The sequence below is a fragment of the Protopterus annectens genome, chromosome 2.part1 (genome assembly GCF_019279795.1).
Source record: "Protopterus annectens isolate FY-2018-M chromosome 2.part1, PAN1.0, whole genome shotgun sequence".
NCBI lineage: Eukaryota > Metazoa > Chordata > Ceratodontiformes > Protopteridae > Protopterus > Protopterus annectens.
In genome coordinates this window covers 574369710-574395292 of record NC_056729.1, presented here as the reverse complement: position 1 = coordinate 574395292, position 25583 = coordinate 574369710, and positions in this window count along the sequence as shown.

Sequence of the window (25583 nt, the reverse complement as noted above, 5' to 3'; positions counted from 1 at the left end):
TAGCTAAAATCTGTCTCTCTTCTTGCTCTAAACCTAGTAAACTATATCCCTAAATGTGAACGCATACCTTTTCATTCCTTATATCTTCTTAACTCTTCCTTCTTCACTTACTTCCTCACTGCTATCTAATTCTCTTCACTGACTTTGTCTCTAAATATACACAGCAATGTCAGAAACATGTTAACTCAACATGATAAGATGGGCCTTAGAGAAAAAAATACACATAGTGACAGACAGGACAGTGACCAGGAGTTGCCCTCCCTCTAGTACAAGAAGCACCAGTGATGAATCAATCCTCACATGCCAGCATGGTGATGATGAGAAAACAGACATCATACCAAGAGGAGTGGACACTGGTTCCTGGAGGGTCTACATGTCAATAATCAGCCATAGAGACCAACCAGGTTAGCAGATTTAATGTATGACCTAGGCAACTGTGCTCACATTGGTGTCAGGACTCTTGTACTGACCACTGCCTATGTGTTCCATAATAACACCATTCATTCAGACTCAAGAGGCAGGAAGTATAGATAAATGTGTCATATCTGCCAACCTGAATCCATCTGTCATTAGCATGCCCATTATGCATTCTATTCTGTATCCACAGGGCAAACTGTTGCAAAGGTGACACTTCTGGACCAGGACAACAGGCTGAGGCCAGTGCACATGCAGAGTCTGATGACAAAACTTTTCTGCCAGACTCAGGACACTTTGACACTGTTTGTCTCCTTCCCAGGTGAGCTTACTACTGCTGTCTGGGATGACCTTATAGCCACCACAAAAATCCACCCAGAGGATGTACATCATAAGAGTGTGCCATTCTTGTCATGGGGGCGCTATTCCACTGTGATTGGAAGCACTGCCAGAAAACTACCCCTGCTGCAGCAGAGTACTGCATCTGACATATGGAGATGCACTGTATGGCAGGCTAGCAGCATTTTATAGCATTGCCCACTGCTATAGATTCTCCCAAACATGAGGGTGTCACTTGATGTGCAGGACTATAATGCAGGCACAGTGTGCAATTAATCATGCTAAAATGGAGGTGATAGGCATTGTGCATGTCCATTAGGAGGGTGCAGCCCAACACTGCCCAGGCCTCTATGAGGCCATGGACTACAGGAATGATCAGCCTCATGTAGGCAATGGTGGCACATGCAGCATCCATGGACACATTCATGTAGATATTAACACATCAGTGCCCAGTCTGTGCTTAGTCATTAGTAATTGATGCCCTGTACCTCTGCGCTGCATTTTACCACAGGGATGTGCATATCCATGTTAGCCATGATGATCATATCAGGAAACATAGTCTGACTTGCAGTCTACACCTGAAACAGTTGTGGTAATACAATACCCATACCAATGCTGGGGCTGGTCACATCACAGAGTCACATAGGGTGGGGATGTTCATATACACACCTCTTTCAGGTTACTTCCCACTAGTTCTGCCACATCTGAGTATTGGGGGGCATTTAGACCAACACCATCTAAACATTGCTGTAGTTGTGCTGCATGGTACAGCTCTATCTCCTACATAACCCCATTACAGTTTCTCCTATGCAGAGTCTCATGGTGGAACCACCTCTGACTCAACAGAGGTCATCTTTCAGACTGATAGCACCACTCCCTGTCACTCACATTTCCACTTCCACTGAACAGTTGCTACCCCACCCCCTGGTAGCCAAGACATTCTTGCATCAGTGCAAATGATGGTGCCTGTAACTCTACCGTCCCATTTCTGTGTAGTGTATTGTAACAATGTCTGCTACACAGGGTGACTTGGCCTTACACTGCCTAGGACAGCCTTTAGATAACACTGCATGCATCATTTTGATCTGTGTGACACCACACTGTCACTGTATCTGTATCAGGAGCCATATAGATAGAAAACACATTGACACTTTGCCTTGCTGTCATATCCTGTGTAAAATTTCATCTGGAAGGTTGTTGTGCAACTGTTGCTTGTTGTCCATTGCTGTCACAGTTGTCACTACCAGTTGCTGTTCTTGTGGTTGCAATGCTATGTGCTGCTTCAGTAGTGGAGGATCACAGTGAGACTGGCTAGCTGGCCTGCTTGCTTCCAAAAGATAATCTTGTTTGGACATACAGCATACTATAAAAATCTGGGAGGCAACATGTAGGCTGGGGATGATTTACAGACACAAGTATTGCTATTATGCTACATGGAGAAAATGCATTGTCAGCGTCAAATACAAATAAGCAAATAATGATATGGAAATGAGCAATGTTATTATAATATAACCAGCTAGAAATGCAAATGAGGGAAAGACATAGTGGAGCAGTTCCAAAACATAAAAATTGCATGGGCAATAAATCTGTATGCTGTCATCTCTTGTTGAACAGTGATATCAACCATGCAAAGATATATGGAATAGCATCTGCATTAGCTGATCAGTGTATGCTAGAGGCTGTTCTCCCAGTTAGTGCCCGTGATGATGCACATTACTACCTTCCATTTTGCAGACAGGTTACACCTCACTTAAAATTCCATCACCTCCACAACAAGGGCATAGTCAGATGTTATAGTGCAGGCAGAAACACCATACTGGAACTCATAATCATGTACATTCCTCACATGGAATCCTGTGGGATGTGTGAAATACTAATCCCTCTGTGCACTAAGGTATGCTTATTACTGCCTAGCTTTGCTAAGGTGACCTCTTAATAGAAGGATGTGGAAGGGAGTTATTAACATGGTTGGGTGATTAGGGGAAGTTTGATATACTCTGTACTGAGGAGGTGGTGAGTTCTGAATTTGGGCAGATATTGAGATGTTGTGCTCAGTACAGGTTCCAGAAGACACAGTTTTTACAAATGTTGTTGCACTGTACATATGTGGCTGTGAAGTGTATTTTGGGACTTTAGGTGGGAATGATGCAGATGATGAATGCCCCTGGCCATGTCTGCATCCTTTAAGAGAAAAGGCATTAGCATCAACACTTACTGACAGAAGTGATGATGAACTCCATGACTGCTAAAGTCTGGTTATACCATGCCCATGACCACCTGTAGACTACGTCAGCATGTATCACCATTTCCTGCAGCACCAGGATCACTACTGGTAAGTGGCATGGAAGTAGCCGTATGTGACCTTGATCTTCCTGTCTTTTGGGGCATACCATCAGTGTAGGCAGATGAGCAGCAGGCCCAGAAACAGTGTTGGTTGTGATGTATGAAGGCATATGGTTCTACCGAGGCCTTAAAGGCACCCAAGTACCTGTCATATGCACATATCAGTCGATGCAGGCATTAAAGGCCATACATCATCACAGAGGCTGCACAGTGTACCAATCATGTTTGCCAAGGTGATGGTTTGATCTTTTTGTACCTGGATGGCATCCCTGCACTTCTTTTATGTAATGCCTATTGTGCCATTCATTGGCATTGATGATCTCAAGCCCACCAGTCATAACCACTGTCCATATGGCCTGTGTTAATGCTACTGTCCACTGCTGATCAGTGACCGGGGTATGAAGATGTTCCTATTTAGGGCTGTCAGGAAAAACTTGTTTTTCCATGGCCAATGGTGAGGTGGGGGCAAGCTGCAAAAGCAAAATAGCTCTGTCACTGGATGGGTGTGGCAGTGTGCCCTCCACAGCTACCACTGCCAACAGAGGTGCTGTGCCTTCAGATTGCGATAAGATTAGGCACCAATGCTGCACTGGCATCAGGCATACCATGTTCTAGAATGGATGAGCCCCTGACCATAACACATCTGAAAGAAATCAGATAAGCATATATGTGTTAAACTGTTGATATGTGCCAATCACACATTTCAATGCTACTACAACATTACAGAAAACAGTGTATGCACAAAATTTGAGCAAAAGTACTTTCTGGTCTATGCCATTATGTCTGCATCCTAGGTGTTCCTGTAGGGAAGCTATGGTAATCTTCAACATCCATGAACTCAGCACAATGACATACTACAATGTCTTGCTAACATATAGACATACCAACCTGGTGCAACCCTGACTTAGCCAATGGAAAGTGTAACAGGTTCAGCACCCTCATCCAGGCCTCCACTGGGTATAAGGGTCCTTTCACTGCCCATTCACAGACAATAGAAACCCTTCCATGTTGATGATGTTGGAAAGGGTAGTCAATGGCAGTAGAACCCAAGCCAACACATGGATATTTTGTTCTTTGAAATGACACTGGCTTTTGTGCAGGCATTTAGAATCATTTTAGTGACCCTGTAATGGACGTTTCTTGTCTATATGTTGTGGCCAATGACTGAATTAACATTCACTTCCAGCTCATAGGTTCATAGGTGTATACTAGGCTAATGGCCATGGGACCTTTACAAGCCTAGCCCATAGAAGTGCCCTGGCATTGTGCCGCCCATCGTTAGTTCCCAGTGCCTCTATCAAGAACAGCCACTGGAGTGATCCCCGGGGTGAACTTTCTATTTCCTATCTACTCATCAAGATTTCTCTTGAAGAGGGCTAGTGAGGTAACATGAGTAGTCTCTGGGTTATGAACCTGTCCCTCCAACATGTTCTGTTGATTGTGGTAATGAGGTTGAGGTCTCTGGAGCATGTAGTGTGGACGGATTGGGATTTCTTTAGCTGTAGCATTACTAACAGACCTGGGTCAGACATGGCTTTGGTAAGTCAAGCAGAGATTCCCTCTTAGTAGATGATATGAGACAGAGAATAGCTGGAGTTTTTGAGTTTGTCCAAGTAGGACATGTGTTTAATGCCTAGGATCCTCTTCGTGCCGTACTTTTGTGACCTCTCCAGCTGTTGCAGATGTCTAGTGAGGTACATGCCAAATGGGGCATTATACTCTATGACTGATCTAATGAGGGAAGAGTAGAGAGAAATGATGACCTCTTTCCTCCTGGATGCAAAGCCCTTGGTAATGAGATGTGCCACATAGAAGGATTTTCTGACCACAGTGGCAATATGGTGGTCGAAGGAGAGGTTGCTATCACCCTATGTACCCAGATCTCTTATAAAATCTTCAGTGTTCAGTGGGCTCCCATCTATGTGGTAATTAATGGGAACTGCGTTTTTCCCAGAGGAAATGATGACACATTTTTTGGCATTAAGCTTAAGGCTATGGTTTTGACACCAGTCATTGGTCTCAGTGAGGCCTTTCTGTAGGATGTCCGCATCACTTGGGGAGTTAATAATGGCTCCCAGCTTGCAGCCATCTGTGAATTTGGTCAACCAGAGTCCCTCTATTTTGTCCCAGACTTCTGAGAAGTAGATGTCAAACAGGAGAGGATCCAGGACCGATCCCTGTGGGACTCCACTCGTGACTGGTCAGCAGTCTGACTTGAATTCCGCTACTTTCACACTGTGGGATCTATCTGTGAGCCAATTTGCAACCCACCTAACAATATAGGGGTTGATGTCTAGTTTTCTCAGTTTATCAATAATTCCTGAGTGAGGAATGGTATCAAAGGCCCTGGCCAGATCATGGTAGGCTGTATGCACTGCCTTACCTTCATCCACCGCTCTGGTGACTGACTCAAAGAAGTTAACCAGGTTGAGTAGGCATAATCTAATTTTCACAAAATCAAATTGCGTGGTATCTAGAGTTTGGAGATTCCCTATATCCTTGTTAATTAGGTCCATGATGATGCACTCCATAGCCTTACATATCAGACTTGTCAGGCTAATGGGGCGATAATTTCCAGGGTCTGTAGTCGCTCCTCCTTTATGTAGCAGTGGGCCATTCGGTAGGGACAAAGCCTGAGGTGAGGCTGTGAATGAACAGGTGCCAGTTCACTTTGTAATTCATGTAGAACACAGCCAGGGATATTGTTAGATCCCATAGAAGCTGTTTTCTTGGCCTTAGACAATGCAGCTTTAACCTGTGCTGCAGTAATGCTGGGTGCCTGGCATTCTTCCAGTATTGAGATTGCTCCTTTAGTGGGGAGAGAGGGGTAAAGTTGGCACTGAATCTGTCGGCCAGTATGTTGGCAATATCTGTTGGCTCAGTATAGGAAGTACCATTGTGCAGTAACTCAGAGCAAATCTGAGTATTGCAATGGAGATTCTTGATATAACTGTAGAAGGTTTCTGGTTGTTTTTAGTGTCTGCTGCAATTCTGCCTTCATAGCTGGCTTTGGAGGTTTTTATGAGGGATCTCAACTTTTTGTTGAGGCTAATAAGGGAATTTTTCCAATCTTGGGACTTCACCTTTTTCTGCAACAGTTTCTTCCTTCTGTTGTAGATTTTATTAATGGCAGGGGACCACCAGACTGGCTTCCTTTTTATGGAGGAGAGCATCTTGGTTCTGTTGGGTATGGCTAGTTCCATGCATTTATGAACGTGTTTGTACAGTGCATTGGTGTATGATTCATCAGTCATGCATCTATTTTCCATTGGCATGGCTGCTGTGAAGTTAGCCACCTCTGTTTTTAGGATACCAAAGTCAGCTTTGGAGAAGTTTTTCATGGTGAATACCTTTGCGGGTGGTGTGGATGAGATGTGGATGTCCATGGTGATTAGTTTGTGGTCAGATCTAACCAGGGAGGAATTGACTATTGGTGTAGAGCGACGGTTGCCCATGTTAGTAATAACCAGGTCAAGGATGTTGCTTCCTCTAGTGGCGGTAAAAATGAGCTGCTCCAGGGCATTGGAAATGATGAATTCAGGGAAGTGTTGGGCCAGTGGATTGGTGCATAAGTAGTTTTCCCAGATGATGGAGGAGTAGTTGAAGTCACATAGTATGAGAGGGTTGGGTTGGATCTTAATAGTTTCCAGGGTGCTTTGGAATGTGGAGTGAGAGTCTTGGGGCATGGTTGGGGACCTATAACAGGCTCCAACCTGAATCGCTGTCTTATCCAATGTTAGTTATACCTGGAGTATCTCAAATGCGTTATGCTAGGCTACTAGTCTGGAGGTGTGCATATCCTTTATGAATATGGAGACAACACCACCTTTGGAGCTTCGGCCATGTTCTGGGGCTGAAAGGTGTGGAATGAGTTATAGCTTGGTAGCACAGGGGTGCTTTCTGCTGCTTTAAACCAGGTCACCATTACAGCACAAATGTCAATGTTCTCCAATTTGAGGAGTGATTCGAGCGAGTGCATCTTGAGATTTAGACTTCTAGCGCTGAGCAGCATGACCTTCAGATTGCATTTATTTATAGTTGTTAGTCATAATTATTTCTTTGGAACACTGCCTAAAAAAGGCACTATAGGGGTGGCAAGAGCCTTAGCCAGTACCCAGAAAAACAGGGGTGACAGATGCAGGCCATCTCTGGCAAAGCATTGAGGTCTGTCAATCATGTCATCCCAAGCAGACAGATACTGGATCCCCTTAATGTCCAGTCAGTTTTGTCTGTGCTCAAAATCTGCTCTCCATGCTCAGAAAGCTTGTGATAATACTTGTGCCTTTACCTGGAAGAAATTCTTGAGCTGTTTTTTTCTCTACTGGCACCATGTACATACTTGTATATGTGGGCACACAATTTCAGTCAGTGAGTGGGCACAGATATATGCAGTGCCATCTGTATCACTCCTGCATCAATGTGACAGCAGCAATCATAAAAGGTATCCCACCTGCCATTCTCCAGTATCACAGGACACTTCACCATCATGGTCTAGTAGGACAGCATGGGGATTAACTGTGCTGTCACATGCATCCTGTCAACCACCTACACTGATGCATGGCCAACAAAGGCAAACAGAAGCCACCAAAAAGAACTCCAGGAACCACACCAGAAGGAAAAAGAATTCCAACTGTTTTATTAATAGTCAAGTTAAAAACAACTAAGGTAAAAAAACTGAATAGGGACCGCCACGCCTATAGGACTAATGGCACTTATCCTAGACCACCTCCATCACAGTCCGGGCATTCGATTTGCCAGAATGAAATCAGGGGAGGTCCACAAGACAACAATGATCTAGAAGGAACGCCCACAGCCAACTGCCATACTGAAGAGCAGACAGCAGGTGCCGTAAGGAGAAGTGAACGTATTGCAAACAAAAGGACTTTACAAGCCCCCCCAGAATAACCAACAAGTTAACAATACAGTAGGAACACAATTTTCATTTGGAGTTAGAAATTTTCAGAACAGAGCTCTGAACCATACCCCACAGCAGGGCGCAGGCCAACAGAACAACAACCAGAACAAACGGAGGAGGTAAATGACTCGACTATGAATAATTCTAACTGTTGTGAAATCATCCTGTACTCTGAAAGAGGCTATAAAATTTTTAATTATTCCAACTTGCAAATTGATTTAGAACTTGTAGAATTGCTGGCGAAAGGCTATACATTTGTTCCTTCTTGTAAAGCAGATGTGGCAAGGACACTCATTGATTTAAAACTATTTGTGAGAAAATTGAATCTTACTGTATTGTTGGGTCAGAATGCTAGTAATGTGATTGCTTTTCATATAGCAAGTACTTTCTACCCACTGTTGCACCCTGTATTAGAACTTTTTGAACAAGTTTGCGAACTGGATATATGTAGTAATCTTGACTATAATAACAGGCATAATGCTTTTGAATCCAATATTAGTATTAGTGAGAATCGTGCTTTGGATACACTGAAACAAGCACCGGTGCGAGTTATGCAACCTGATAAGGGGGAGGCCTCGTCATAATGAATATATCTATAGGATGGGTAAAGTCTTGAATAGTAATACATATTCAGAAGTTTCAAAAAATGAGCTTAATGTTGCATATTCAAGAATACGGTCCTTTTTGAATGATATGTGCATCGAAGCTAGAATTGATATTAAACTATATAATTATTTGACCATGCCAGCCCCCAGGATACCTGTTTTATTCGGGATCCCGAAAGTCCACAAGAGTATCAGTGACCCCCCTATGAAACATCTTGTGGTCACAAGGAATAGCATCAAGTATTCATGCGCTAAAGTAGTAGATCAATTTTTAAAAAAATATGTCAACCAGGAAAGCCAAAATTGTAAAGATTCATGGTCATTTCTTTCAAACATTAATGACTTGGTATTTGAAACTGACTTAAATTTTCTAAAAGTTGATGGTAAGGATCTGTATTCCTCGATACCACATCTTGAAGGGGTTGAGGGGGTTAGCTTCATGATGCATAGCAAAGGAGCACCCCTGTCTGAAGTTTCCTTAATCGAGGAACTGTTAGATATCATTCTATCCTATAATTTCATCACTTTTAATAATAAGTATTACTTACAAAAACTTGGCATGGCAATGGGCTCCCATTGTGGAGTCAACTTTGTCAATATGATGATGGCATACTTGGAGCAGGAATTTATTAGGAAGAATCAACAAATTGCTAGTCAGATCCATTTCTATACATGCTACCTAGATGACATTTTTGTGATTATTGATGGTGATGCAGGAAAAGCAAGTGAACTTATCACCTACTTCAATTCTACCACGCAGTTGTTCACATTTATGGCTAATTTTGATAGTGACAGAATAGATTACTTAGAAGACAAAGCCAATAAGCGTTACATTGCTAAAATATTTAGGAAGGAGATGTACTCCAATGCTTTTTTACACTTCAGTAGTTGCCAACTACTCCATCAGAAACAATCGGTGGTTAAGGGGCAATTAGTCAGGCCAGCCCACATGGTGACCAAGAATGATGACTTTCATACAGAATGCAATAAGTTGAGGGAGATGTTCACCAAAAGGGGTTACCCAGACACATTGGTTTGTAAGTTGATTGCAGAGGTCCAATACAAAAGAACGTATAGGTGTATACAAGCCTATTTTAGGATACAAGGACAGGGTGGATCACATTACTAATGTTAATGGTGAAGTAAGAACATATAGTTCATGCAGTTTGATTAACCAGTATAGTACCCATGCCTTTAGAATTTGCTCCATTATTAATAAAAACTGGGAACTAATTAGGAATGACACAACAGTTAGATAGAAACGCTAAGAGTCGCCTCAAATTTTTTTCAAATGAGGCCAGAATTTAAAAATCATATTGGAGTGAAATAATCTGATTTCTTTTACCAGGAAAGGAACGTTGAAATGTAACGTGTACCATTACTGCAAACATACGGATATAGGGCAGAACGTTATGATCAGAGGGCGGAAATATTGTACCCATTCCGAACTTAATTGCCACTCTAAGTTTGTGGTATATGTAGCACAGTGCCAGCAGTGCCCTGCATTCTATATCGGGAAAACCGATAGAAGACTCATGCCTTTGAACATTCATATCAAATCAGTAGGTTCAAGCAGGGAAATGTCCTGGCTAGACACATTAGAGAATTTACAGACCATAAATTCAAGTTCAGAGCAATAGATTGTGTACTATCAGATGTGAGGGAGCCCAGAGTCACTCCTTTTGGAGAGACTGGAACTCCTTTTGCAACTTCGTACCAGTTTTTGTCATTACCCAGGTTTAAATGAAGTTTATTCCATATTTTGTATTTTAAAATTAAAAAGCTTGATGAGATAGGGAGCACATCCACTATGCATTTTTTACAGCTTTTACATTTTTCATGTATTTTTTATTTTCTATTTTCATGGACTGATATAAACTAGTAAGTAGGTGTGCATTCAATAGTGCATAGTCAGTGGATATTTTGTTTTAATAGAATGCTATAGGAAAACATTTGGAATTTTCCTTGGGTATTATGGGGTTAAATTCAGTGGAAATGAAAATGTTTTTATTGGTTGTTGTGAGCACATGATTTATCATTGTTCTTAATATAAGTGTTTATTTCATTCTGATTTTATATGAAGACATCCCACAATTGTGTGGAACAAAAAGCGCTTAATAAAACAGTTGGAATACTTTTTTACTTCTGGCATGGTTCCTGGAGTTCTTTTTGGCGGTTTCTGTTTGCATTTGTGGCTTGTTGCTATTTTTACTAGGTGTGAGAGCATGGCCAACAAAGCACAACCAACATGTGCCCCACATACTCGCCCACAAGCTGGATCAGTTATCAGGTGTACCCCACAAATTCCACCCCACCACTATAAAATACACCTGAACCACTGTTGCAGAGTGCACATTCCAGCACATCTTCCTACAATGATACACTAATCACCTTACACTACTCATCAGCCATCCTCCTACAATTCTATACTGTTCACCTCACATAGCCCTTCAGCCACCCTCCTACAATGGTACACTGCTTACCGTACACTGCCCTTCAGATCCTACAATGGTACACTGCTAACCTAACACTGCCCTCCAGCCATACTCCTAGAATGTTATACTGCTCAACTCACGCTGCCCTTCAGCAATCCTCCTGGAATGGTACACTGTTCACCTCACACTGCCCTTCAGCAATCCTCCTAGAATGGTACACTGCTCACCTCAGACTACCCTTCAGCCATGCATCTTGTCAGCAATGATGCCTAGACCTGTGCCCTGCTTTCTCTCATTCACCATTTTAGAATTATCTGTGCTCACTATTATTCTGTCAGCAAGTTTTTGGGGAGCAATTCCTCCAAAAACAAATTCTTCCACATATCCAATCACCATTCCTACCTGACTCTGGTCTGTTTACCCTTAGCACAGCAGATGTACAACACTCCTTTTCTCTGTAGAGCAATGTAAACTTTTTCCTGCTAAGATTAATCTCAACTATCTCTGTGCTCCCCACCCTATTGTCAACAAGTTGCTGTGGAGTGCCACCCCACTATTACACATATCCAGCCATGCTTCCCACCTGCCACTGGTCTGCGTTCCCTTACCATAATAGATAGAAGATGCTTCTTTGCTCTGTAGAGCAATTTGATCCATTCCTTTAGAGATGCACTTAGTACATTGGAACAAAATAGATAGCACAATCAACAATGCAGTGGTGATGGATGTCTTATATTGTGCTATTTATGGGGCTTGTAGCAAAGCAATTATGCTAATGAAGTAATTTAAGTTCAATGTCTTTGAATCAGACATTTATGCACCAGCTCTAATCTGTAATATGGACCTCATATCTGCCTGTGCAGATGCATTTTGCCCATGCCTGGGCCAATCTGTGACCTTGACGGGGTCGTGGGTATCTTGCAATCCACTGTATAGCCCCTTGGGATACTATGCTACTACAAAGTTATGACTGAGAGCATGGTGGCAAGCTACTGTACAGTAATGTGGTAAGTGCTGACTCACTGTACAGTAATGTGGTAAGTGCTGACTCAATACCTTGTGTGACCAGCAAACCTATTACTTCTCCTCATGCATTACTGCTGGTGACCTGTCAACTCTGCTGTGGCACTGGGCTATATCACTCTACCCTGCTGCCCATTAATTGGAGTTGTTTGGTTCTTGCAACATGCACCACTGTGTATGTCCCACCATTTTCCTCCTGGTATCAATCTGTAAAGTGGCCATGGCTTCCGGAAGGGCTGACTTTGGGAGGGGAATTGTGCATTGCAGGAGGAAATATAAACAATTTTTCCACCTCCTACCTCACTACCACCATGACTGCCTGCCTTGGAAAACCCAATGAAGGCCATATGTACAAGGTGGCACTGTCTTGTCAAGGTAGTGAGTGATGTCATAGGCATCACCCATTCTAGTAAGCAGTTCCAGTATCATTACATCATTCTAAAGAGGTGCACCCTGATCTTCTCCACCACTAGGAAGAACAGGTTAGGGAGAGGAAGTCATAATTCTACATGTATAAGTAAACAATAATTACTTTTTCATAAGTAGGCATTATTGTAGAGATATGAGCAGTTATTGGTGAATGCCTAACCAGGTGTCAAGATACCTATATGAGATAAGTTTTATAACTATGTATCTTATAGGCATCTGATTTAAGTTCATAGCTTCATATCTGATTAGTAAGCTAATGACCGTAACCTGTGTATCTTGTAGGCACCTAATTTAAGTACATATATAATAGCTGATTACTAGGCTAATGACCATAGAGGGCCTTTTAAGCCTAGCCATGCTTCCAAATGTATTGAACAGGTTTTTATAGGAGTATATATAATTTAGACATGAGTGGTCAGGCATTTATCAACTTCCTCTTTCTAATAAAGACATAGGTGTCACATGAGAGATAAGTTTATAATTCCCCATCCACTTGTCCACATTGCACTTGTATAAGTACATAGAAAAACTCTACCTCACATGGATGGAAAGCCTGTTCCAGAAATGGGGATAATCTCTGAGACACATTCCACCCCCCCCCCAACATGTCTTATTTATGTTATAGAAAGTCCCTAGATTGGGTATTTCTGGTGCTATTTGTTTTGCACATGTGCAACAGGTCTATCAGGGTTGGATTAGAGGATGCTTTGTAGGCCAGGCATAGACTGCCTCCCATTTGGCTGTAGGAGACACAACATAAAGACAGGGCTTTGAGGCAGTCAGCATAGAACATGTTGTCTACACCATGTATTCTTTTTGTGATGAAACTCTGTGGATGTTCCATTTGTTGCATATGCCTGGTCAGGTAGGGAGCATTGTACCTAATGATTGACCTAATGAGGGCCAAGTACAATGGAACAATGACATTATTGGACCTGTATGCCATATCCTTGCTTATAAGTTGCACAACATAGAATTATTTCTTTACTACAGTAGACAAGTGATGCCCAAGGGCCAAGCCACTGTCTACACATGGTCACAAATGCCTGACCACTAGGTCTACTCTTGGGCATGTATTATCAATATAGCAATTTCCAGGGGTGGCTATCTTTCTGAAAGACACTATATTTTACATTTCTTGGCATTGAGTTTTAGACCGTGACCCTGCCATCAGTAATCAGTCTGTCAGCCCTTCTTGGAAAGTATTTGTGTCTTTGTGGGATTCTTTGACTCTGCCTAGTTTGCAATCATTCACAAATTTAGTCAGCCAGAGGCCTTTGATGTTAGCCTTAACTTCAAAGAAGTAGATGCCAAAAAGGAATGGCCTAGCACTGAGCGCTGATGGACTATGCTAGTGACCGCCATTTTTTATGGAGGTAGACTCCCCTATCTTGATTTCTTGGGTCCTACGTGTGAGCCATCCGGGTATCCAGCAGGTGACATAGGGCTTTATACCTAATTTTGTTAATTTGTTTACAAAGCACAAGAGTGGAATTGTGTTGAATGCTTTGGCCAGGGAGAGGTAGGCAGTATGCACCATTTTACCCTCATTCAATGCCTTGGTGCCATTTCTCAAAGATTCACCATGTTGAGAAACCATGACCTGCCCTTGATGAAATTAACTTGAGTTGGATCCAATATCTGAAGGTTTCCTATGTCATTATTTATCATATCCATGAAAATTTGTTCATGACTTTACATATGAGCCCAGTCAAAGCTTATGGGTTGGTACTTTTCCCTGGTGCATGGATGGCCTGTACTTGTGTAGAGGGATAACAAATGCAATCCTCTATTTGTTTGGCATGAAGCCGGTTTAGAAGTTATGGATAAATTGTGATTTTAGTGGGCTCAATAGCTCAGGTTTCGTGTTATTAAGGAGGAATCCTGGGATATTATCAGGGCCCATCGATGCAGTGTTTTTGGCCTTGGAGAGTGCATTGAGGACCTGTTCCCTCATGATAGTTGGAGGAGTTATGTTGGGGGTAGTTCTTGAGCAGTGTGTGGGGGAAAATAGAATAAAACTGGAGCTGAATCTATTGGCCAGTAGATTTACTATATCCTTCAGCTCAGTATAGGTGAATTCCTTTATAATCAATTCAGCACATTGCTGTGTATTGCCTTTGAGGTTGTGGACATAGGTGAAGAATGCCTTGTGATTGTCCTTAAACTGGGAGACTGAATTTACTTCAAATGTGGCTTTGGTAGACTTATTTAGTCTCTTGAGATGCGTATTTAGTTTGCTGATGGAATTCCTACCTTATTGGGCATTGCACTTCCTATTTTTTGGCCACGATTTCCTTCCTTCCTTTCATTATGCCATATATATCACCATATACCATGGATATTCAACTGCCAGTCTGTCAGGTAACAGTCCTTGGGGACTGTCATACGTCAGGGTGAGGTATTATCATAGGGTTTAGGTGTCCATATGTATTCCTTTTGACATTCTGAGGCAGGGTTAATGTGGTATCATCTCACCTAGTTCTGTGCATGTCAGCACTTGCCAGGCCCATTTCTACCATCCAGTCCTCTGCTTCTCAGACTGGGCAACACCTATGTTTAAGGAATTGTATCTGCCCAGCTTTGCTAGCCCTTTTACTTACACTGGTTGCCACTCATGGACTGTGCCAGTGTCATACACCGGTGAATTGTGGCCATAGTTCTGTAGTACATTCCTGTCTGGCCTCTATACTGCTTTTGATATGACATTGATAGTTAACTGTATTTTACGCCTGGAGAGCCTGCATAGCCAGCCAGTGCGCAAACTACAGATTATTATTTTTCTATTGCTGTAATCATCTATTTTTTTAGTGTGTGTGTGTGTGTGTGTGTGTGTGTGTGTGTGTGTGTGTGTGTGTGTGTGTGTGTGTGTGTGTGTGTGTGTGTCTTTTGTTGTTTTCTTTCTCTTCATTTACATTCATATTTTATGCATTGTTGTCTGTGGCAGTGAATGAGGTGTGTCAACATCCACCATGCTGTGCATCTGACTTGCCATCACCTACTGGTTACCAGCTGTCCATGTCTACCTGCCTTCAGGATGACAACAGTCATACTATGAGGGGCAACAAGGAAGATTCACTGGTACTGTTTCTCTGGTGAGAGGTGTAGGCTGCTCATTGACAGGTATTAATCGGGGGGTGGAGTCCTGCAAGATCAATGTGCATGAGGTGGAAAACCTGATGATGGCCTCCATCGACTACTGTGTGGACAACTGCATTGTCAGCCTGCATTGCATCCTTGTGTGACTTGCAAACTTGCACAGCTGCCTGTTTCTGAAGAGAACCAACAGTGGCTCTGCCCTAGCTATGAGGCCAGTCATGGAGATGGCTGACTGCTGGTTGGGGGTGGAGCTGTTTGTCCTGGCAGTCAGATGTCATCCCACCTTGTCTTCAATCAGAGTGTTCCCTTTTCTCTTGTTTGTTATCCTTCTCCTGTTTGTAGTCAAGTACTTCCTTCAGTAATTCCCCTCTTTCTATTTGTTTATGAATCGCCATTGTGGCACCCCATTTGTGTTGGTATCTCCTTTGTTAGTCTTTGTTCGTGTTTTGTGTCAATTTTTTTTCTCCTGCTGTCATCTATATAGTAACCTTCCTATCCACATCTTCCTCATACTGCATTGTCCCCTTCTCTTTGGGAAAGTACAATAAAATGGGTGCCTGTCCAAGGAAAAAAGAAAGTACCCCCCCCCCCACACACACAGAACATTTTCCTTTACCCTTACCTTGTTTATGTTCCATAAGTTGCTCTTTTCCCTTTATATATATATATATATATATATATATATATATATATATATATCCTATGTGCCCATTTTCTACCCATTTTTAATATAAACATAGGGGCATTGCTGTGTAGCCCGTATCTGGGCTCATTTGTGCTTGCAGTGGCACACCATTGTATATGTGATTTTACATCATCACACAAATACCATATGCATGCTTCTCCACCTACATGACCATGTGCCCATCATGGTACTGCTCAGATCCTTGCATGACTTGTTCTCTTAGGTTCATAGGTGTTTACTAGATTAATGACCACAAGGCCCTTTTTATGCCTGGTTAAAGACGACAAGACCCTTTTTATGCCTTGGTATGCATCTCAAATCTCTGACAAGTTCTGGTATCCTTGATTAGTGTAAGCAGGGGCTTGGGAGATAAAACATTTACAAGCAGGGGCTTGAGAGATGAACCATTTACAGGTTGCCTGTGTCCATTAGAGACATATGTGCCAAACCAGGAATGAATTTCCTGTTCTACAGTCAGTTTTGCAAGTTATACTTGGATTGAGTTAGGCAGGAACTCTACTTTACATGAATGGGGAGCCTGGTCCAGAGACGGGGTAGTCTCTTGGGTTATATACCTGTCTCTCCAGCAGGTCCTATTTATATCACAGGCAAGGTTTAAGTCTTTAGAATGGGTAATTCTGGTGGTGGTTGTTTTGTGGATTTGCAGGAGGTCCATCAGAGTGGGGTCTGACAATGCCCTGCATGCCAGGCATAGATCTCCCCTCAACAGCATCTAGGAGACAGAATACAGGGATAGGTCCTTGAGGCAGCCCTCATAAGACATTTTACTTACACCCCATATTCTTTTAGTGAAGAACCTCTATGAATGTTCCATTTGATGGATGTGCCTCGTTAGGTACATACCAAAGGGGGAATTGTACTCAATGATAGGTCTTATGAATGACAAATGCAGTAGAACAATGACTTCCTTGGACCTAGATGCCATACCTTTGTTTATAAGTTACCTTCTGGATTTAAGTATCTTTGCTTTTTTTTCACTGAAAATAGCTTCTGCTGCTTACTTTGAACTAGCCTGAACTGTTTTTTTTACTGATTACTGTATTTATTTTAAAATCTGCACTTAAAGTTACATTTAGTCGAATTTAGTCGAAAGTTTGCTTGTTTGTTTGTTTAATTGAACTGTGGAGGCTGCCCACTAAAGTGTGCTAGCCTGTGTAACTAATTTATCACTGTCTCTGCATTTTCTGTGTATTTCTGCAAAAAAAACAAAAAAATAATCCTTGTTTTCCCGCCTTTCTCGACTAGTTTAGACCAGTATATAGGCATTGCTATATTCTGGGCTGTGGTGTAGTTCCTGTGTTGTCCATTACCTTACTTGGATAGAAGGAAGTTTCTTTGCTCACTAGTGGGAGTGGGGAGCCTTGAGCAGCCTACCTGTCCTTGGGGGAAGTGACCTCAGCACAAGAAGCTGTTAGTAATTGGTTGTTTGGGACCATTCCTAGCTCTTTTGTAGTTCACTGCTTAAAATCCGCGTTTGCACGGCTTTGCGCGGTCGTGTGCATAGCGCAGCACCGGTTAACCAAGGTTAAACTTGGTTAAACAAGGTTAAACTTTTTCTGGCTCCGCCAAGTCTGCTCTTCAATTTTTCCCTTAGAACTGTTCTACTTGCAATCTAAACAGCCTATACTCTATCTGAAAAGCTCAGCACTTGCTCCTAAAGCATTTTGTATACAGGTAAAGCACTCTTAAACAAACAAAAGTACTTCATTCACCTAAATTCTGTTGAGTACCCATTTCCCTATAGGTCCTTTCTGACTCAGTTACACAGCAATCTTTTTCACTATTTCTAGCATGTCGAAGGGTCAGTTGCTGGCGTCCTCTCCTGTTCAGCTGGTGAATCTGGGAATCTTGAGGCACTGTTACAGTTGCCTCATGTACACAGACAACCCTCTCCTCCTCCCAACAAATACAAATATATGCGAGAGATGCAACTATATAGCCAAACTGGAGGCTGAGCTCACTCAATTCAGTACTGGCAAGACCAGTCAGGAGGAGAAGGTAACCACGCACACCACAAACCCAGTCTCACATAGAACTATCACAACTGCAAACCAAACACATAAACACACAAAAACATACTCGGAGGCGCTGATTAAAAATCTACCAAAACAACAGAGGCCTACAAAGCAGACAGCCAAGCAACCACCAACTCAAGACATAGCACATGCAACACATAGTTCACAAAGTCAGTGTGCTAAACAGTCACAGCCCTTAAGGCCAAACAACATGCCAGACACACTTGTAATAAGTGACTCCATAGTCAGGCACACTGACGTCCCGCTCACCAGACTGAACAAGGAGAGGGTCACAGTAAGCTGCCTGTCGGGAGCTAGAATCCGCCACATAACACAAGTACTCAGGTCACTCCACAGCAAGTACAAATATGACTCAGTCATTGTACATGCCGGTGTGAATGACCTGAGACGTACCTCCCTGGACTACATGAAAAGAGACATAGAGGAGCTCTCTGATTATGTAGCCCAGGTCGGTATGACCCTGACCCTGAGCAGCATCTTACCCTCACCAAGAATGATGCCACAGTACAAAGACAAAATGATCAGTTTTAACAATTGGCTTAATTACTGGTGTCATTCTAAGGGGATCCACTGTCTGTCTGCTTGGGATGACATGCTTGACAAGCCACGCTGCTTCGCAAGGGATGGCTTGCACCTGTCACCCCTGGGCTTCCAGATATTGGCCAAGGCTCTTGCCACCCCATAGTGCCTTTTTTAGGCAAGGCTCAAATGACAAACCTACCTCCCTAGAAAACACAAGTGGAAAAAACTAAGGGTAATGCTGCTCAATGCCAGAAGTCTAAACCTCAAGATGCACGCCCTCGAAGCCCTCCTCAGTATGGAGAACATCGATGTCTGTGCAGTGATTGAAACCTGGTTCAAGGCTCCTGAGAGCACCCCAGCACTATCAGGTTTTACCTCATATCATGCTTTCCGGCCCCAAAACTTGGACCGAACCACAAAAGGAGGGGGAGTATCCATTTTCATCAAAGATACCCACACCTCCAGGTTAGTGGCAACTCACGAAGCATCGGAGACTATCCAGGTGCAACTAACCATAGGCAAAACTGCCTTACAGTTTGTAGCATGCTACAGACCACCCTCTCAAACCAAGGAACCCCACACAGCCTTCCTGAAGACACTGGAGAGTATGAATGTCTCTCCAAATACCATCATTTTGGGAGACTTCAACTACCCAAACATAGACTGGGAACATTACTCAAGCCCCAACACCCTAGCCCAAAGGTTCCTAGAATTCATAAACTCAAATGCAATGGAACAACTAGTCACCATTCCCACAAGAGGAGACAATATACTAGACCTGATCATCACAAACATGGGGACAAAATGCTCCACACCGGAAGTACATCCCTCTTTGGTAAGATCAGACCATAAATTAATCTCACTGGAAATCCACATCCCGCCCCCCCCCCCTGCACAAAAGACCACAGTGAAGAACTTCTCAAAAGCAAACTTCACACTTCTTAAGACTGAAGTGGTATCTTTCAAGGCCCCTGGGCCAGTGGAAACCACAACCCACACTGCTGAATCCTTTGCAAATGCCTTCTATGGGCACCTTCAAGAATGCATGGATCATGCAATCCCAAATAAAACCAAGACCCATTCCCCCAAAGGCAGGTGCCCAGTCTGGTGGACCCCAGCCATAAACAAACTTTACAACAGGAGGAGGAAGCTACTACATGACAGAGCAAAATCCCTAAAAGGGAAGGCATCTCTGATCAGTACCAGCAAAAAACTACGATCACTCATAAAATCATCCAAGGCCAACTTTGAGAGAAAAATCGCAAAAGACACAAAAGACAATCACAAGGCCTTCTTTAGCTATGTTAGAAACCTGGGTGGAAACTCCCAGATATGCTCTGAGTTAGTCCAAAATGACACAAAATACACTGAACCCACTGACATTGCCAACATTCTGGCAGACAGGTTCAGAGCAAATTTCTCCTCCCCCTACCCCCCAAAAGGAGAAATAACTATCCCAGCAGAGTGTAGCCTCCCTAACATCTCAGATGCCCAGGTGAGAGCTGCCCTCTCTAAAGCTAAAAACACAGCATCAATGGGATCAGATGGTGTCCCGGGCTGTGTGCTACATGAACTCCAAGAGGAACTAAACCCACACATAAGGCTGCTGTTTAATCTTAGCCTTACTACAGGATACGTACCCAAAGAGTGGCGTACGGCAACAGTGGTCCCACTTCACAAAGGCGGTGCTTCTACGGACCCTGGAAATTACCACCCCATAAGCTTGATGAGCCTGGTCTGCAAAGCTATGGAGAGGATCATTATGGAACTCATAAACAAAGACATTGGGGACCTACAGACATTGGATCCTACCCAATTTGGCTTTGTCAAGGGTAGATCCTGCCTTTTGAACTTGGTCGACTTTTTTGAAACAGTCACTAAGGCCATTGATGAGGGTAAGGCAGTTCACACAGCCTACCTTGACCTTGCAAAAGCCTTTGACACAATACCCCACTCAGGCATCATAGACAAACTCACCAGCTTAAATGTAAACCCATATGTCACAAGATGGGTTGCAAACTGGCTCAAGGACAGAACCCACAGGGTTAGAGTTGCTGGAGCTATGTCAGACTCTAAGCCAGTCACAAGCGGTGTCCCACAGGGCTCAGTCCTGGGACCCCTCTTGTTCGGCATTTATTTTTCCGAGGTACAGGCAAACATAGGAGGATTGTGGCTGACAAAGTTCGCAGATGACTGCAAACTGGGTGCCATAATTGATACTCCAGCGGACACAAACATCCTTCAGAGAGGCCTCATAGAAACGGATAATTGGTGCCAGAGCCATGGCCTTAAGCTGAATGCCAAAAAATGTATAGTCATACCCTTTGGGAAAAACAAGGTACTGACAAATTACCACATAGGCGGTAATCCATTAAGTACAGAAGAGGTAATCAGGGACCTAGGGACCCAGGTTGACAGTAACCTCTCATTTGACACTCACATTGCCAAAGTGGTTAGGAAGACCTTCTATATTGCCCACCTTATCATGAAGGGTTTCACATCTAGATCAAGAGAGGTCATTGTGCCCTGTACTCTTCTCTTATCAGGCCAATGATTGAGTACAATGCCCCATTTGGGATGTATCTCACCCGACACCTGCAGCAGTTGGAAAGACCCCCAAAGTTCCTCACCAAGAGGATAAAGGGTCTTAAACATATGTCATATGCTGCCCGACTGAAAAAACTCCAGCTCTATTCAGTGCATACCGCCTACTCAGAGGTGATCTGTGCCTGACGTACAAGGCCATGTCCAATCCTGAATTAATGGACATGCTCCACCTCAGAAAATCCAAATCCATCAGAGCCACGAGAACAAGTGACTTAAACCTCAACACAGAAATAAATAGAACGTGCTGGAGGGACAGATTCATAACCCAGAGGCTCCCTACACTCTGGAACAGAATCCCAGTCCATGTTAGGCAGAGCCCCTCACTGACTCTATTCAAGAGAAATCTCGACGAGTGGATGGGAGATCGTAGGTTTACCCCGGGGGTCATCTCTGTGTCACTACTAGACAGAGGCATAGTAAACTAAACCCTAAAAGGGCGTAGTATTTTCATCCTATGGGGTGGTGTAAGCCACATACACTCTGGCTAGGCTTATAAATGCCCTAGGGCAGATAGCCTAGTACGAACCTATGAACCTATGAACAACACAGAATGATTTTCTCGCTATTATAGACACATGATGGCAAAAGGCTAGATTACTGTCTATGTGTGTGTCACTAAGTCCCTGACTACTGGGTCAATTCTAAGGGATGCCTTGTCAATATGATAGTTACCAGGGGTGGATGCCTTCCTGAAGGATGCTATTATGCATTTCATGGTATTTAGTTTTAGTCCATGGTCCTGACACCAACTGTTTGTCTGTGTCAGCCCTTCCTGGAGAACATTTGTGTGAGTGTGCGATTCAAAGACAGCTCCTAATTTGCAATCATCTGCAAATTTAGTCAGCCAGAGACCACTGAAATTAGCCTTGCCTTTAGAGACGTAAATGCCATAAAGGAACAGTCCAAGGACCGATCCCTGAGGGACTCCACTTGTGACTTGCTTCAAGCATATCAACTACTTACTGAAAGTCAGTCACAGAAAGTTGCTCCTACTGTATATTTAATCACTGGGGGGGGGGACCAAACTGCACAACATAGTGCAGTTTTTTCCTATGTTGCTGTATTACAGAGTTTTCTAAATCCCATCTTCACTTTAATGGAACAACCTGAAACCTAAGGCAAAATGCATTGATTGAGGTTGTGATAATCAGCTAATTGCCATTTCTTTTCTTAAAGATAGTGGATTATTGTTTAAATGATACACTTCTTCTCATTCTGCAGTATTGGCTGTCATCTCTGATCTTGAATGGATATGAGGTGGTTCTAGATGGTTACTAGGTAGCAGGGGAACCACAATTGTTTTGTTATTGAACTATACGTAAGATGATGATAAATATATTTATAGAATGGGTGCTATGGTGAAAAAGTGATAAAATATAAAGAAATGCTTTAACTAGCAGAAATGAAGTAAAATAACTCTGATGGCATACTTAATTGGGAAAATGTTATTATGTGTTGATTACAGCAGATGCACTATCCAAGAACAATGAAAGCTATTGATTTCCATGGATAATATAAACATTAATAAGAAAATAGCCCTTGGATAGTGACACACTCATGACTTGATGTCATGTGAATACTGCCTGGCTTTACTATTTGAAGGGAGCATAATTTCTCCTTTGCAAAACACATGATGCATGTGAAAAAAAGGACAGATAGTTCATTGTAATGCATTGTGGAACTCAAAATATTTCACCATTCATTTGTGTAATTGTACCTTTTTTTGTGAAGAGGTGTGAGAATGTCAATAGCAACTCGGTCATTTTGGATAGTCAGAAAAGTGGCTTGTATGTTCATAAAATAATTCAAATTCCCACACTTTCTAATGCCCTAAAGGGGAACATTTTGAATAAGATGCACCTGGCAGAAAGAAGGAGAATTGTGGGGTGGTCTGTGTGTGTTAATTTACTAGGAGAGCATATGATGTACACTATGGCAAGTGAGAGCAAGGGGATGGATGTCTACCTAAGCAATTCAACAACAGACAGCAAGTTCTGATTGTTGCAGATCATTTTCTAACTCAAGTGGTTTTATGAAAATGCTGAAGATGATTTTTCTGTCTCTCTTCATCTACATCATGGTCTGCCAAGCAACTCCTTGATATAGTTGTTAAATAAAAACAAATGATAACAACACAGGAGGCTCAGATGCAAAAGTTTACTAGTGTACACCAGGAGGCAAAAAACCATACAAGTACAGAGTTTTGTCTGACATGATGCAGGAAATACACAATTTTATATAGTCTTACATTCAAGCTGTGCCCACCTTACTGACGTGGTTAGTCACAGGGCACCTACATCACTATGGTCTACAATATTCTATTCATAAGAAAAAGCTGATGTTATACATTTTAAAAGTTTTCCCATGGGAATAATACAGCCTTGCAAAGCACCTGGTTCGTTATAATGTCTTTCTGTAAATGTTACTCTTTCAAGGTTTCAGGCTTGCTCGAATACAATAGTCAGTTCAGTCTTGTAATATACTTCTTTGTTCTTCTTGCAACTTTACTTTAGCAGCTGTGCCTTATCTTTGATAATATTTTCAAGGCTAATTATCTCAAGGGAAGGAAGAAGAATTTTCAATGCTTTATACATTTAATTTCCTGACCCAGCAGATAATCATTAGTGAAAAACATAAGCTTGCTGAGCTGGCTACTGCCAGGGTCAGAGTTCAAACACACTGCAGCTCCAAAGCTTCAAGCAATTACATGTAAAATCATTCTTATTGCCATATTGTAAATAGAATAAAATGCATTATATACTATTTGCTTTTAAACTAGCACTTTATACATGTTCAAATACATATTTTTCTAACATTTTCCTCCCTTTTAATACTTTTATTCTATTCAGAAACATAAACAATGTTATATCGTCCCTAGCCTTCTCCTTTAAGGAGTTTCAACTAGGCAAGTCATTTAGTTTATATTTCGAAAAAGTTTCGCCTGGAATCAATAGTTCCAATTCAATGTCTTGGTACAAAGTTTCAGTTACAGATATATCAACAAAATCTTTGACTAATCTTTTCATACAGGGGATCCCACAACAGACACATGCTCCTAATAGGAGCAGACCAACACAAATAGCAATCAAAATATTCATTAGGATAGAACCCCACCCACCAAACAGACTCTGGAAAAAGTTTGTCAGTGGGTTTGGGCCTGGTTCAGTCATGGCCGATACCTGCTGTATTACCTCTAGGTGATCATTAATCTTGTGTCGATTGTCTGGTATGAATGCACAGCATTCTTCTTTGATAAGCGCACAAGTACCACCTCTCGCCGCTAGGGTGAAGTCAAGAGCCATTCGATTTTGTAGCACAACAGTTCTCATTGCATTCAGTTCGTCAGTCACTAGTTCGAGAGCAGAAAAAGTTGCGTTACTCATTACTTCAAGAAGCTTCGACAGTTTTCTCAACTCCCAGATCGATTTGACTGCTCCATATGCTGGAAATATTCCAGCCCAGGATATAACACTGTCACTCAAGTCCATATGAGCCAATTTTTCTTTATCTTTCACGGAATGATGGTTCTTCCAACCAGCTTCTATTTTTCCCATTGGATTTACAGGTTTTCCGATTGGATCTTCAGGTTTTCGGGCTACATCTCTTACATTTCGTATCTTACCTAGAGGTAATTCTGCAGTATGCCTTATAGCTGGAACCAGATAACCCAAAAAACAACTGCCGGACCAATTCTCAGGTAGCCATTTGTATGCTTTTTTCCCACAAACAAAATAACAGTTTTCTACTTTGGTACTGATGCGGGTTAATTCTGAATGAAACATTTTCTTGTCTATAACAGACAATTGTTTATGCAAGACAGGATTTCTCTGCACTTCACATAATGTTGTTTTCATTAAGCTCAAATATGAATCATAATTTGCGTTACAAATAGTGCTTTTATCTTTAGTTTTAATATAGCATTTATAAGATATAGTTATGTTACAGTTACTCCAACCCACTTGGAGTGTATCATTCTTATAGAAACATACAATTCCCCTCTGTGTAATAGGCAAATACAATGCAATTTTGTCCTGTGATCTTACAGAACCTGTATCAAAAAGTAAATTTTCCCAAGTCTCATTTATCCCCAAGGGAACAGCGGACATCAAC